The sequence below is a fragment of the Sus scrofa genome, chromosome 1, assembly GCF_000003025.6.
Source record: "Sus scrofa isolate TJ Tabasco breed Duroc chromosome 1, Sscrofa11.1, whole genome shotgun sequence".
NCBI lineage: Eukaryota > Metazoa > Chordata > Mammalia > Artiodactyla > Suidae > Sus > Sus scrofa.
Genome location: NC_010443.5, coordinates 168,497,518 through 168,508,159, shown reverse-complemented (window position 1 = coordinate 168,508,159; position 10,642 = coordinate 168,497,518). Strand labels below are relative to the sequence as shown.

The 10,642-nt window shown below is 46.2% G+C and overlaps 1 pseudogene; it reads left to right on the top strand.

The window, feature by feature from the left end:
- LOC100522295 lies at nt 4,630–7,606 on the top strand (annotated as a pseudogene).

Below are 10,642 nucleotides of genomic sequence, written 5' to 3'. Positions count from 1 at the left end.
GGCCTACTGAATCAAAAACTCTGGGAGAAGGGCCTGGAATCTGGATTTTAGCAGATCCTCCAGGTGATTCTGATGCATGCTAGAATTTGAGAAACACTGGAATGAACAATGGTTGTGAGACTTGAGAGTTTGACTCCCATATCCCTCGCTTACTCTTCCGTGACCTTAGGAGAGTTACTCACCCCCTCGGCCTCATTATGTCAGTGTGCTTTGCTTCAATGTCAGTGTCTGAGATGCATTTGGCCTCCATCAGTATTAGCTCCTTTTCAGCGGAAGCTGCCTGGGTGTGGCAGAAAGAGCGCTGGCCTAGATTCCAGTGTTGGCTATTGGGGGGATTTTAGGCAAGTCACATTTAACGGAATTTGTTAATAACTACTGAACAGTGATTGGATGCCAGGGACCATGCTAAGAGTTTTCCAAGCATTATCTCATTTAATCCTCCCAACCACAGAGGGGTTCAGAGTTTATTCTGTTTGACACTGAAAGAAACAGAAGTTTTATGGGGGAAACTAACTTGTCTAAGATTTAAGGGCTCGATGGTGGAGCTGGCTTGAACCTAGCAGTCTGGCTCTGGAGCCCATACTCTTAACCACCAGATGGGACTCAGAATGTGGAATGGCACCATCCACATTCCAAAAAGAAGCTAATGTTTATTCAGCACTTCCTATGTGCTAGGCATTTGGCTAGACACATTCCTTCTTTGATCCTTTCAATGTCCCTCTGAGATATTATTATTACCAGTTTTATTCATGAAGCTGCTGAGGTAGGATAATACCTCAAGCCATTGTGAACACAGAAAAGGGGAGTGTATTTTTAATTGTACAGCTCTATACAAATTTGGAGGTGATGATTATCTGGTTAATAAGAGAGTGTCCCTAATGTCCCAGAAGAATTCCTATCAACTGGTAAGGGCCTCTAGGAATTACGTGGGTTTGCTCTTTCCACCATTACAACTGTAGGTAACCCAAAGGCTTATGTCTGGCTACCAGGCCTCCTGACCCTGGGCAATACTACGGCCCATTCCAGGTCCCGCCCTGGGCTTCCCTCTCCAACCCTCAGTCCCACTCATACCTGCTTCATCCTTCCACCCCTTTTATGCCCTGGCACACAGCTGTAGCTCTATTTTAAGATTTGCTCCTTTGGATCATGATGACTTTAAAAGTACCGACACTCTCACCTTTTTATGTGAATACAGATGAGGTTGGCCTTCCATCCGTGGCCCTGTGTGGCCTCATAAAAGAACCCTGAATTTGAGGTCAGCACATCTGGATTCTAGTCGTGGCTTTTCTGGTAAGTAACTGTTTGACATTGAGCAAGTCATTTCTGTTTTGGAGTCATGGTTTTCCCTTCCAACCAGTAGATGACAATATGATGCTCCTTAAATAAGGCCGTATATGGAGAGGGTTTTATGAATTGAAAAGTATTCGGTAGGTATTAGTCATTCCCTTGCTCCCTGATCATCTCCAAAGACAAGTCCTCCTTCTGTGCTCTGGTGCTTAACCTGGGCCTCCCTTGGAAATCACCTAAAGAGCTTTTCAAAACTGCCTGGGCCCACCTGAGATAGCCTGACTTAATTGGTTCCCAGGTGCGGCCTGAGTGACAGTGGTTTTTAGACTCCCAGGATGATTCTGATGAGCGGGCAGCGCTGAGAAGCACTGATCCATTGGAATGAGGAGGGGACTTGGGATAAATTGAGGGAGTCTTGGAGACACCCTTCTTATTTGGGGCTGGGCTGTGGGCTCCTTTGTAGACCTCCGTGTGGCCCAGAGACCCTGAGCACCTTGCTTAGGGACCTGGTCTTCCTAAATCTCTGGCCAAACCTTCAGCCAGGGCATGGGCTTCCTGTTTGTGAGCATATCAGGACTTTCTTGAATAGCTTGACTGGGAAAGTCAGCCAACAGCATTTCTACAGATGTTTCATTATTTTTAATGAAAACCAGCTCCCTCTCCACGCTGGGGCCCAAAGCCTGCCGTACATCTCGACTTGAGGTGCTGGCAGAACATCCAAATTCCAAACACATGCAAAACACCACCCTCCACATGTGTCCAAAGTACACCTCATCTGCCACCCCCCCATCCCACTGCCCCTCCCCGCCACCTGCTCCTTCTGACTTCCCAGCTCAGCCAGTGACACCGCTGTCTTCCGTGTCACCCAGACTGGAGAAGAGGCTCTGTGAGATATGTGACAGATGTAGGTTCTGGACTTCGACAGCCTGGATTCAAATCCTGGTGACTTTTGACAAATGGCTTAGCTTCTCTGTGCCTCTGTTTCCTATCCCAGGAAAGGTGGATGATAATAATTCCTACTTGCGATTTGTCAGAACGAGTTAATTCCTATAAAATGCTTTCTAACTTGCACATAGTAAATGCTCCAAGGATGTGAGGTTGTCATATTTATACCTTCTTCCTCCCTTTTTCCCACACTCAGTCAACAACTCAGAGGTGTTGGTTCCAGCCCCGAAACGTTCCTTACATGCTCTTTCACTCCTCACATGCTTACTTCTATACACCCTCGTCCCAAGATCTTCCTGTCTCCAGTCCTTCTCTTTAATACATCCCCCATTGTGCCACCAAATCTGTCTTACTAAAGCAGAGTTCTGTTTGCATAACTTGACTACTTAAAAACAAAAAATTGCTGGCTGTTCCTTCCTGACTATAGCGTAAGGTCCAAACTGCCCCAATTTCCTGCTGTGCTGTGCATCTTGCCGGGAAGTCTCTCTGAACATTAGCTCAGTTGGTCCACAGCCCGTCGGGCTGTAGAGTGACCAAGCTGCAGGCCAGCTTCACATTCAGAATCACATTCATGCCTGTGTCTCGTTTACTATTGCATCACCCCTGGGTGTGGCTGGGTTGAAAAGGCTCTGGTTTTTGCCACACGGGACTGAACCACATGAGAAAACACTTTTTTAAGACACATTAGTCATTGATTATTTTTAAATGTTTTCCCTAAAATGTGAACTAGCTTTTTCCAGTAGTTTTTAGCTACATATTCTACTTCTTATGAGTTGTAAACATGCTGGAAAAGCTATCTAGAAACCATTGGCAAAACTCTAAGGAGGGAAGGATTGAAACAGCAGCACAGGTTTTGACTTCTTGTCTCTGATGCTGACTGATCCTGTTGAGTGCTCCTTCCCTCAGCAGAGAGGTAACCCTGCAGGTGACAGCCTGAGTACTTCCACCTCATGGAGCATCCCTCAGGAGGAGGATCATGCTGATGGGTCAGTCCTTTGCAATGCTGCCAGTGGAGCAGGGCCATGCCAGCCACTCATTTCTCTGGGAGCTGGAATAAATGGGGTGGTGAGGAACATGTCGGAAATGTGTACGCAGCCCACAGGTGAACTGGGCTACTTTCACGTGGACCAATTTCTAGTTAAGAAGCTGTTTAATTTCTGGTTTGCACAGCTGCTGGTTTGGAATCAGCTATAGGATAAGGAGAAGTAAGAGAGTCGTGTTATGACTGTATATAGACATCCAATTAAATTCCACAAACATTCTCTACTATGGGTAAAAAAGCAGCAGGCCGAAGAGCTTTGGATGAAAGATGAATCCTAAGTGATCCTTGCCCTTGCTGTAGCTGGAGTGTGTGGTAGCTTCATCATTGCAATTATGGTTAATTCACCTTCAAAGATAAATTTGGGAAGGTCAATTTGTGGCTGTTCAGAGAGGTAGCCCAGGGGCAAATTCCTCTCATTACTTCACTCTCTTAGTGCCCTCTAGTGTCCAAACTGGGACATAGCCCTGTCTGAAAGGAATATACCTGGCACTTGCAGAGTCCAGCTTACACTCACCATGGTTGGGAAACAAGAAAGACCCTAAATTCCAAACTGTGGGGACTATCTCATCTCTCTAAGCTCTAGTTTCCTCATGTGTAAAATGAGAATGATAATACCTACAACATCAGTGTTCTTGTGAGGGTGAAAGGGGATACTGTAATACATGCAAGGTACTCCAGAATAAAGAAATAGCTTCAAAACATACATCGTCGTTATAACTCTTGGTCATATACTCACCCTAAGAAGGGTGGGAAAGGCTTTTCCAGAGCACTGATCTCTTTGCATTATAGCAATTGTTTATGCACCATTTCTCAGCCGGATTATGAACAATGAGGTAAGAACCACATATCTCTCAACACATGGCATCTGGCCCATGGCCAGAGCTCAGGAAGTGTTTCTTGAATGGATACTGAGTAATAACTTATTTTCCTCAGTCTTTTTTTTTTTCCTTTTTTTTTTTTTTTTTGCTTCTGTTTCCCCATGTCCCCTTTCCGTCTGAACTCCCCTGTTGTGAACCCTCCCGACCCCCAGGAAGGACCACCCATGACAGTGGGGTTCTGAGGCTCCCCTATGGGGACAGTTCCATTCTTGAAGTGTCAGTGTTGGGGAATATCTGTGGCCTGCGAGGCCCATCTCAGGTTTGGGGATTCCCCCAGTCCCTATGCTCAGTATTGGGGTGCCCTCTGGAAGCCTCGTTTCTTTAAGGCTCCAGCCCCTCTTTTAGCTACCCTTGAATGGGTGTCACTCCTGTATTTATGGAAATAAAGTATCATTTACTCAGTGTGGCTTGATTCATTTCCAGGTGAAGGGGACCTGGCTCCCCAAGGAGGGTGGGGAGGGAGGGCCTGAGGCCTAGGTGCCCGGATAACTGCTCTGGGGTGGGACCCCCTTGGTGTTTCTGCTCTCTCAATGCCCATTCTCTGTGGGTTCCTGATTCTCTGCAGGTTCTTTCCTGCTGTGGACAATTCTTTTCCTGTCCCAGCCTATGATAGGGGGCTGAGCCCAGGGCACCAGTGGTTTGAGCCCCAGCCTCATGGGTGGAATGTGCCAGCCACCCCCAGGCTAGACGAGGGGGCTAAGGGTCAGGGTGGGCATTTGCTGCGCCCCTTTTCGACCTTTGTATGCCAGAACTGGGTGAGGGGCTGCACAATGAGCCTCCTCTTCCTTGAGAGAAGGAATCTTGGTGGAGACAATAAGGCCCTGTCTGCTCTGGCATGGGGGGCGGCAGCTGACTCAACTCTGCCCCCCTCCCCCCAAGGCCCTCACAAATGTCATCAAGAAATGGGGCAATTTTGCCCTCAGTGCCCTGGGCAGCCCCCCTCCCTCGCCCCTTTGTGATGTCCCCTTCTTTCTTTCCTCGGCGAGCTTGCTTTCTCTCCCATGACCTGACCCACTTTGTTCTCTGCCTCTCCCTGCCCCCCAGTTCCCCGGTCTGTGTTGGGTTGAAGGGCAGGGGACAAGGGCCAGGGGTACTGCTGGCGGTATAAAGCCAGCAGCCTCTGCTGATCTGGGAGAGGTCCAGAAATAAGGGGCCGCAGAGGGTTGAGAAGAGACTTCTAGGGCGCCCTTTGCTCGGCTGGAGGTGAAGGTAGCGGGATTTGGCCTCCACTGAATGGACCAAGCTCAAACTATGTAGGAGGCTTGCGGGAGGGGACAGGAATGGGAGGGCTCTGTCTGCCCGCCCCTCCTCTCCCTTGCAGCCCGTGTAGCCCGCCCACCAGTCTGAGCTGCTACTGTTGAGGCTGGTCGGCCTGAAGTCTCCCGGACAGAGGCACAGACAGGTGGGGAGAGAAAGTCAGTGGGGAAAGAGTGGGATCACTCAGAGTCTTAGAGTGCTTGTGCATTTGGGGGTGGTGTCGGAGGGGAGGGGAGTGGGTCCAGGGTGAATGGTGCTGTGGGGTGTGAGGGTAGAAGAAACATGTTTAAGGTGGGGTTTCTGGGAGTTCCTGTCGCGGCGCAGCGGAATAAAATCCGACTAGGAACCATGAGGTTGCGGGTTCGATCCCTGACCTCGCTCAGTAGGTTAAGGATCTGGCGTTGCCGTGAGCTGTGGTGTAGGTCACAGATGCAGCTCAGATCTGGCGTTGCTGTGCCTGTGGCATAGGCTGGCAGCTGTAGCTCCAAATAGACCCCTAGCCTGGGAACCTCCATATGCCGCGGGTGCAGCCCTAAAGAGCAAAAAAAAAAAAAAAAAAAGGTAGGGTTTCCGGGTGTGTGGGTTTGTGCACAAGTGTGAAGGGGTGGCATGATGAGAACTGAGATTTTGAAGGTGAGAAGATGAGGATAGAGGAGAGGAGGTTCGAGGTAGGAGGGTCATGAAGGGAGATGGAGGGAGCGTTGTCGGGGTGTGCGCTTGTCGGATGATGCAGGCACCGTGATGTGCTAAAAGAAGGGGTGGTGTGAGTTAAATGTACGTGCAGGTGTAGATAATCCTGGCCAATGCAAGGGTGCAAATGAATGTCCTGGCCCCCTTAAAGGGCACCCGCAGATTGTTCTTAGAAGGGCTGGAGCTGGAGAAGTTATCTGGGGAAGGGAAGGGCCTTCATTAACCTCTTCTTGCCTGCAGCTGAAGAGTCTGGAATTAAGGAGAATCATGGGGTCCAGGGCTGAGCTGCACACCCTCTTAGGTGGACTCTCATTCCTCCTGCTACTGATGTCAGGCCAGGGGGCCAAGGGTGGCTCCTTCAAAGAGAGGTGACAACAGAGGGGGCAGGGCCAGGGGTGAGGTCTTCATGAAACCTGCTGGAGGTGGGGCTTCACAGGGCAAAACAAAGTTCGGAATGGGGATGAGGCTGTCATTTCTAGGGAGGGTGGGCCTCGGTGGAGCCTGAAGGGAAGTGGGGGGCTCCTGGCTCTCCAGGGCCTGGGCCACTCAGTGTCTCTCACCTTCTCCGGCACGGGCGCAGTCAGGGGGTCTGCTCCAGGCAGACGCTGGTGGTCCCACTCCTGTTACAACGAGTCCTACAGCCAACCGGTATATAAGCCCTACTTGACCCTGTGCCCTGGAAGGCGTGTCTGCAGCACCTACAGGTGAGGGATGGGGAGCCTGGACTCCGGGGTCTCCCAAGAGGAACCCCAAGAACCGGGACCGGGACCCATGTGCCAATGTCCAGAGCCCGGCGCTGTGTTCCAGGACCACCTACCGCGTGGCCTGGCAGGAGGTGCGGAGAGAAGTGCAGCAGACCCACGCCGTGTGCTGCCAGGGCTGGAAAAAGCGGCATCCCGGGGCGCTCACCTGTGATGAAGGTGAGGTTGGATCTTCCTAGGCCTCTTTGGAGGTTCGCCCCACCGGGCTGGGGAGCCAGGCAGTCTGCCCGGTTCTGAATCCCACGTCCTGCGCCCGCAGCCATCTGCGCCAAGCCCTGCCAGAACGGAGGCGTTTGCGTGCGGCCGGACCAGTGCGAGTGTGCCCCGGGCTGGGTTGGGGGGGAGGCCTCCTCAGCCTTAAAAATATATACATGGTGATATAAATTTAGTGTTTCCAAATATCCAAGCAGGGCATATAGATTCAAAGTCTCTACAGTTGAGCACTGACAACTTCACTCTGACCTGAAACACTCTGGCCCTAGAATCCACCTTGGAGTGTCCAGATTTCCTATACAAGTTATGGGAAAACATATTGTGTGATTAAGACTGGAGTGGGAACTCCTGAACTCTGAACTGCTGAGGAATCTGGGTACCTAGGATGGATACAGAGGAGCTCAGTGATCGAGCAGAGGTCACTTTTAAGGACCTAAATTTTGGAAGAGAAAAGTGCTTATTCTGAGTTGCAGAGCCCCTTCACAAGATGGGGAAGCTGACTTTGACACAGAGAACTGACAGGAAGCTGGTAATTGCAGATTTTTTTTTTTTTTTTTTTTTTTTTTTTTTTTGTTATTTCTTGGGCCGCCCCTGCGGCATATGGAGGTTCCCAGGCTAGGGGTCGAATCGGAGCCATAGCCACCGGCCTACGCCAGAGCCGCAGCAACGCCGGATCCGAGCCGCGTCTGCAACCTACACCACAGCTCACGGCAATGCCGGATCGTTAACCCACTGAGCAAGGGCAGGTTCCGAACCCGCAACCTCATGGTTCCTAGTCGGATTCGTTAACCACTGCGCCACGACGGGAACTCCTAATTGCAGATTTATAGAGTGTACCATCTGTTCTTTGATTTATAGACTTAAAACAATGTAAGGAAGATGGAGCCTATAAAACCCAAACCTTTTTTTTTTTTTTTTTTAAATTAACAGCCTCTCAGGGGAACTTAACAGTAGGTCAGATTAAAGTACTGGGTTTTGTAGCCTATACACACTGGCAAATAACCAGATTTGGGGGCTATGAAATGATGAAGAACTCCTCGAGAGGATATAGTCTCTGAATTACCAAAATCTTGCCATCTCTCCAAGGAGAAAAGAGCTGGAATTCCTTTGAGACTAAAAGTAGGCTATCCTGTGATCTTATTCTTTAAATAATATAAAAAATAAAATACCCATCAGCTGCAACATATCTCCTGTTTGAAAATCATATTAGACAAAAGATGCTGATGCACTTCATTCTTTAAATTGTTTTAGTTGCTCAGAGTAAAGGAGCAAACATAGCTCAGGTACATCCTGTTTTCATGGTGCTTGTATTCTTCTGGGTGGAGGCAGACAACACACCAATAAACAAGATAATTTCAGATAGTATGTTAGAAAAAAGTAAAACAATGTAATGGAGTAGAAAATGATAACAGGTGAGGGTGAATGGCTATTTTATTTATTTTTATAATGAAAATATTTCAAGCAAATACAAAAGTAAAGTGTAATGAGTTCTAATACTTTCCCCATAATCAACAATTATCAATTTTTCCCACATTTATTTCATTGGGCCCTTTTCCTACTTTCCCTCCTTTTTTCCTTTCTTTTCTTTTTTTTTCTCTGAAATACTTTAAAACAAATTCCAGATTTCATTAACTTCACCCCTAAATAGTTCCATATGTATCCTGACTAATTAAGGGCCAGTAAGGTTTTTTTAACTTGTTGAAATAAACCTACAATTCATAAAATTGTATAAATTATAAAATTATAAATGTGTAACAACATAACTTGACATTTTAATGGTAGAGTTATAGAAATTATATAGCATACTATACTAAATTATAAATTATAAAACAATAACTAAACATTATAAAACACATTAAAAATAAAATTATATAAATAGCTATAATCACCCCAACTTAGTAATTGTTTGAATTTAGAAACTTTTTCTTCCTTCTTTTAAAAAGAGATTTTTAATCATAATATAACAGACTGTTGAAAAGTACACATATCATAAGGTTATAGTTTCCTGAAGCGTCCTCGAATGAGCATATCTATGTAACTACCAGTCTGGCACTCCAGGGTTGATTTTTTTTTTTTTTCTTGCAATGTATTTATTGAAGAAATTTATCACCATCCTGTAGTTCCCCACATACTGGATTCATTCAGCCTTTCTTTTATTTCTATATTCTCTGTAAGATGGTAATTAGATCCAGATTCTAGACCAGGGTCAAGATTAGTAATAGTACTGAGCCATAATGGAGCCTGGGGCAAAGGAAAAACCAGTAATACTGATTCTGTCTTTATTTAAATGTTGGATATTTTGTGTTGCGGTCTGCATGTGGGTTGGAAAAGAATTTCCAGGCTCAAAGCAGGGTAAAGAGAAAGATGAGTTTATTGAGATAAGAAACACTGCTAGCACAGTGGAATGACTTCCTGATGATCAGGGACAGCAGACCCTGAGTGTGTGGTTGTGTCTGTTTTTATAGCCCAGGAACAAAGGAGAGAGGGGAGGTCTCAGGATATACTTGCTGGTTGGTTGGAGGTACATAATTTCCCTTAGGGGCAGGAAGAGGAGCAGGCCAAATACCTTTACTGATATGGGACAAGAGGGAGTAGGCCAGGTTGCTGAAGTGGAGGAGGGGACTCAAGAACTCTATAATAGTTGCAGTGAGACTGGTGGATCTGGTAATTTTATCCCGGCCAGAGATTCTTTGAATTTATCTCTTTAGAGAGGGCCTGAAGTCCCACATTTTGTTCATAAATGTTTTGCATTGATTTCAGTTTTTAAAAATATTGCATTAAAATATTGTTTATCTTGATGATTGAGTTTTTCTGCATCCCCAGTATCAGCTCTGGCTAGAGGCTTGGTCAGTCTCAGGCTCAGTTTTTTTCTTCAGTAATAATTCATAGCTGATTGTGTATCCCTTGTGCCTCACATTAAGAGGGACTGGCTGTCTGACTGTCTCTCTTTGTTACATTAGGAATGATCAGTGGAAGATGTCAGCTTTAACTCCAGGTGTTCCATATTGTACTGGAAATCCTAGCATGTAATAAGACAAGAAATAAAAGGCATTTGGATGGAAAGAAGGAAATAAAACTGTGCTATCTCAGATGACATTATTGTCTGCACAAACAATCTCAAAGAATCTATAAAAAACACTTCTAGAACTAAGTGTGTTTAGCGGGGTCGTGGAATAGGTCAACATACAAAAATCAATCATTTTTCTATACCTACAAGTGAACAATTGAAAACTGATATTCAAAACATTCAAAACATTCAAAAACATTAACATCTAAAATAGCTCCAAAAGAATATGATATAGTCAGCTACAACTCTAACAAAATGTGTGATGGAAAAGAAACCACAAAACACTGGTGAAAGAAATCAAAAAAGACCTGAAATGGGGAGACATATTCTGTTTATGTATTAGAAGATTCATTGTGGCTAAAATGTCAAACTTACCTAGTTGATCCATAGATTTAAGGCAGTCTCGAATCCCAGTGTGAGTTTTTGTAGATATAGACGAGCAGTTTATAAAATCTGTATATAAAAGTAGAGGCAGTAGAATACCCAAAACAATGTTGAAAAA